Below are 6,047 nucleotides of genomic sequence, written 5' to 3' on the forward strand. Positions count from 1 at the left end.
GCTGCGGATTGACGGCGGACGGCGGCCTGTGCAGCGCGGTGTCGGGCGGCCATGGAGGAAAGGTGGAGGAGGCACTATTAGGAAAAGGGCTATAGTTGATATGGACATTAATGGCGCACCATGTATGTGGTGTGCCACTGCTATATAGCAGTGGCGCACCAGATACAGGTGCGTCATTACTGTCCTCATTACTAATGGCGCATCAGACACACGGTGCGCCATTACTAGCAAATTTTATTTTTTTTATTTTTCCAAAACTATTAATGGCGCACCAGGGCACAGTGCGCCATTACTAGTTTTAACTAGTAATGGCGCACCACAACCACGGTGCACTACTACTAACAATTTTATCTATATATATATATAAATATATATATATATTGCAAAAGTAGTTATGGCGCACCCCTAACTGGTGCGCCATTAGTAACCAGGGTTACTAATGGCGCATTTTTAGGTGGTGCGCCATTAGTAACCTGAACCAGCTAGATATTTTGGACAGCCACCTACCACACTCACTTTCCCCACTTCAATCTCTCCACCTCCTCCTCCAAGCTTGTCGCGGCTGCCTCCTCCTCCTCACCTCATTTGCACCATAGATTCACCCAAATTAAGTGGTTAAATTATCTTTTTTTGATAGGTAAGTAAGGGGAAAGCTTTCTTTATGTTGTAGATCTAGTTTTTTCTCCCTCCAACAACGTGCACATGCACTTTTTATGGCCTAGCTAGATCTATGTATGTTTGTGGTGTTGCATATGTTTGTGGTGTTGCATATATGTTTGTGTTTGCAGGTACCGGTATTTGAAATGCAATAGTTGCCAATATTTTGCCGGAATGTTGATTCATTCCGTTTCGGCGAGAATTTGACACTATGCATTCTTTTTGGTCCTATTTTTAGGCAAAGTCATGCCAAATTTTTTCTTGGTTCTAAAATATCGTTTTGCTCTACCCCGCAGGCGACCATGGTCCGCACGATGACCGAAGGCATCGTGAATAGGTTTTTGAGCTCCGCGAAGGCCGAGATGCTTCAAAAGAACGAGACGGAGATAAGATGTCCGTGTCGAAGATGCAAGCTGAAGAGCCTTATTGCGGACCTGGATTCCGGGCAGGTGTGGGACCACCTGCTCTTGCGTGATTTCATGGATGGCTATCGGTGGCAAGGTATGAAGTCGTCCATGGGGGCCGGGCAAGAAATGAGGAAGGGCAGCAAGACAACCACCGCGGCGAGGGCGGGCGAGAAGACGAAGAATCTCCAGGACATGATCACGACGGTGATGCTGTACACAGTCATCATGTAGAAGATGCCGGACATGATGATGAGGAAGATCAAGACGAAGGGCATGATCATGAAGATGAAGATGCCGGAGCAGACGACGATGGACCATCGATGGGCTGAGTGCAGGACCCTCACATTCAAGAGCTGCTTCTCAAGCAGACGGATAACGCAAGAGGTGCCGCCCGAAAGAAAGCCAAGCTGGATCAACTGGAGATAGACGCGGTTACTCCATTGTATGAAGGATGCAGGCCCGAGGATACCCGCCTGAAAGTAATGCTCGTGCCCACAAAATGATCGACGCATGCTTCGACGAGAACATGTCATTCTGGCACGAACGTCTTCCCAAGGGGAACAAGTGCCCGACCAGTTTCGAGGAGGCGAAGAAAATCGTGTGTCCTCTGGATTTACCGCACGTGAAATACCATGTGTGCATGAACAATTGCATCATTTATCGGGACGAGCATGCGGAGTCTACCATATGTCCGGTGTGCGGCGTCACTCGATACAAGAAGAGGAAGAAAGCTCCTCAAAAAGTGGTGTGGTAGTTTCCGACCACTCCTCGTCTGCAGCGGTATTTCGCGGACCCTAAACTAGCAAAGCTCCTGCGTTGGCACGCGGATAGGGAGGAGAAGAAGCGAGAAGATGACGGAAATTATCCGGAGATAAATAAAAAAGACAAGATGCTGAGTCACCCTAAGGATGCGAGCCAGTGGCAAGCGTTGAACTTCGAACACCCAGAATTTGGGGACGATCCAAGGAACATCATGCTGGGCGCGAGCACCGATGGAGTCAATCCGTTTGGCGGCCAGAGAAGCACACATAGCACCTGGCCTGTGTTTGTGTGGATGTACATGTAGGGTAACGCAGCAGAAAACAAATATTTCCGACCTACGCACCAGCCCAGGACCACTATGGAGACTGCATACAAGGTTTGATCTTTTTCGTTACCGACTCGTAGCGCAGCGGGAAGTAGAGTCGATGACAATCGGCGGTGCAGATCCCCGTAGCTAGGATTTACAACCTCCCAACCGCGAGGATGTATACCCTCATCCGCCATACGGACAGCCCTCCGGGAGGCGGTCGAACAGTCCCCCGGACGGTGTCGCGGACAGCCCTTCGGGAGGACCTTCGAAACTCGAACGGTCACTCGGACAGCCCTCCGGGAGGACCCACAGAACTCGGACCGTCACTTGGACAGCCCTTCGGGAGGCACTCTCGAACAGCCCGGCACTAAGATCGAAACTATGACCTCTCTACAGAGTTGCACACATACGGTGTCAGCTATCCGGCAGGGCTTCGCCGTCCAGAACTAGTTCCTGCCGGAACCCAGACAGCCTTTCGGCTCTACGAAACTATTTCGCTGGGAGGGAGAGAAGAAGCCAGATCATTGCAATGGCATGTATGTGAGAAGGGATCATCCTTTAGGCAGCCCCCTCCACCCCTATTTATAGGCCAAGCCCAAGGGTGGCTTCTCCAAGAAGCCAAGGGGGGGAAATACCAAAAAGGCCCTCAAGGTGGCTTCTCCAAGAAGCCAAGCAAAAAGCACTTTCACTATTCATGACGACATTTTTCAGCGTCCGTTCGAATTGAAAATATTTATGTGGGCTCAGAACATTTCCAGTACCCACTAAAATAATTTTCAACGCGTTCCGAAACAATTTCGGTTTAGTGATTTTCATCTGCGAAAAGCAAACAAGAATGCGTTTTCACTATTCATGAAGACAATTTTTCGCGTCCACTAAATCCGAAAATATTTCTGTGGGTCTTAGAATAATTCCAGTACCCACTAAAATGATTTTGGATTCGTTCTGAAACAATTTCAGATTAGTGAATTTCATCTGCGAAAAACAGCCAAAGCGGTACCGGCAGCTCCGAAACATTTTCGGTTTTTATTTCTGAAAATTCCAAAAAGTTTCTAGAATGATTCTGGCACCCTCCGAGAATTATCAGGCATGTGCCGAAACCATTTTGACTTAATGGCATACCCCGAAACAACTTTTTCGGTTTCACCGAAACTCATCCGGTGACCTCTCTCTGCGGTACGATTCCGCTGTCCGAAACTTTTCGGTGTCCGAAACTTTTTCGGTGATTTTCTCTCAGACTCCCTGTCTAGTATTCAGCAGATAGATGACCCTTAAGCGTGTGACCCTATAGGTTCGGTGAAGTATAGACATGACCTGGAACCCCTTCCGATCAATGATCAACATCGGAGCCGTGGACACCCATATTGACCCCTATACCCACACGAATGAATATTCGAGTGAACCTCCAGTTGAGGTGAGCTATTCCTGTTGCTTCACGATATATCACAAACACCTGAGGTGAGATTTATTGCATCCCCGTGGGCCAACACTTTGTCCACTATGCAAGTTACCTCGTTACCGGTTTTGTTCTCTTTTCTCGTTTTGTGTTCGGGCATCCCCGTGATCAAATCACAAAGTGTCTGGCCAGACGATGATGGACACCGTAACACCGAGTGGGCCCGAGTATATCTCTCCATCGTCGGAGGAGCAAATCCCAATCTCGAGCTATCAAGTTACTTAACATACTTTCCCATGAACCCGTAAGCCGCCGTAATAGCCATCCAGTTACGGATGACGTTTAACAAACCCCAAAGTTCATGAAGCAAGCATGAAGAAACTCGATACTCTCATGGTCTAAGGAATTATGCAAACATTAACTATCTCTGTGTTATAAACCATTAACTTGTGACGAATGTATCTCATAGCATAACATCAATTCGGGTCGATTCAACACAAATGTCCTTCCTGACATTGTGCCCTCAAAGTTGCTTGGCATAGACATGCCCATGATTGGGAAAACATAATCATCATGCAACACTTGAGCTAGTCTTAGAGGCATGACTAGGAATACATTTTACCGTTTATTATTCCACACGTGCATATGGGTTCTCCCCAGAGCCTTTATGGATATACGGGCTCGGGAACCACAACAGTTATAGCATGGAACATAAACATAATTATGAATAAGGAGATAATCAATAACATTTATTATTGCCTCTAGGGCATATCTCCTACAGACTCCCACTTGCACTAGAGACAATAATCTAGCTTATGCTAATGCACTTCACACCTGTGGCACACCGGTGTAAATATGCTTCACTTGTGGTATAGCCTGATGTCCAACAGATCTGACGACTTCAGTTCCGTGTGTATCTTTGCATGACCTCGCGTTTTCACAAAATTCATATTTTGTGTGGACTTGGCTTTGTATGTATGTGAATCACAGGTCGAACCTGGATTCCTCAGACTGAGTTATGGAGCAACTACCTGCAGTAGTGTCCCATTGTCAAAAGCCATCTTGGAACTATACTAAGTTCATGAATGAACTATATGATTCAACATCTTCTTTGTCGCTTCTAAAGCGTCAACATACTTAGCCCTTGTTATAGAATTCGCCACAGTAACTAGTTTGAACAAATTCCAACTAACTGTGCCACCACATTGTGTGTTACACAAAACCCTTAATTTAAATCGAAAATCGCATGGAGAAAAGATGAAGACTGTATCGATGTAACATTTTACAATGAACTCTTCATGATCTCTGCTTGCGAGAAAACCATGTCATCAGTACTTACTCTAGTACTCTGTGACATCTTTCACTGTTGTCCCATGATCAGTAATTTGATCACTTTGGTATCCATACTCGCAACACCTTGGGAGTATCGGACATATCTGGTTGTTTTACATACCATGGAATACATGATTAATCCAAACACAAAAGTGTGTGGAATCTGCATCATGTATTTTACTCATCAGTGTTTTGGGACACCGAGTCTTGCAAAAACTCTTTCCATGTGACTTTGGCAAGAATCACTCCTTGGCGTTTTAAATGCTAAAAGGTTTTAGCATCTTGTCAATATGTATTCATTGCTTAGCCCCATTAGGTAAATCTATCTCCATAGATCATCATGCCTAATATTGAGGCTATTTAGCCTAAGCACTTCATCAAAAAACTATTTTCAAATGAAGTCCTAATTTGTGTCAAGAAATTTATTTCCAATTACCAATGTGCCAAGCACATAAGGTTTTTAGAAATATTATTACGCTCCCACTTACTTTCTTGAATTACAAGCATCTTCGTTACCCATTGATGAAGTCAAAACCCCTTTGACCATTTCATCAAAACACGAAGATTCCAACTCCATTTTGCTCTCTTCTGTCCATTGCTGGAACTCTGAAGTTTGCATACCTACTAGCATCCTCTGGATCGACAAATTACTTTGGACTGTATCATATACAAGTCATAGCTTTCATTTCCATTAGATGGAAATCCTTTTATCATCCATGTTTCATATCTCATGATTGAAATATGTATTAATTGCTAGTTCAACCCGAACCGACTTTAAGCATCGCTACGATGAAAACAACCTCATCGTAGTCAACTCTTGAACTTGTTATTTCAACAAGTCGAGCTTTATGGATAACACATTTTTATCCGTATCAGTTTTAAGTTCCATAAATATTCGTTAGACTCTAAGTCTTCCGAAAGGTGTATCAAGGTTTTAATCTTGAATCACTTATATGGAAACTAACTCGGGTTGTATTGGCATTTAGCCAATTCTGGAGTCAGGGCCCATCAACGCTTCCTTGTGTATCGTAGGTATAATGTTGTCTAAGAACAATATCTCGTTTGCGCACCTGAGAGGTTTGCACGAGCCTTGCCTACGTGGTTCAGCTGCAAGTTCGACCGAAGTTCATACATTTTATTGTAGAGACTTCCGTATCAGTCGCAGTAGGAAACTCTGGAATTA

This window comes from Aegilops tauschii, chromosome 3, assembly GCF_002575655.3.
Source record: "Aegilops tauschii subsp. strangulata cultivar AL8/78 chromosome 3, Aet v6.0, whole genome shotgun sequence".
Lineage (NCBI taxonomy): Eukaryota > Viridiplantae > Streptophyta > Magnoliopsida > Poales > Poaceae > Aegilops > Aegilops tauschii.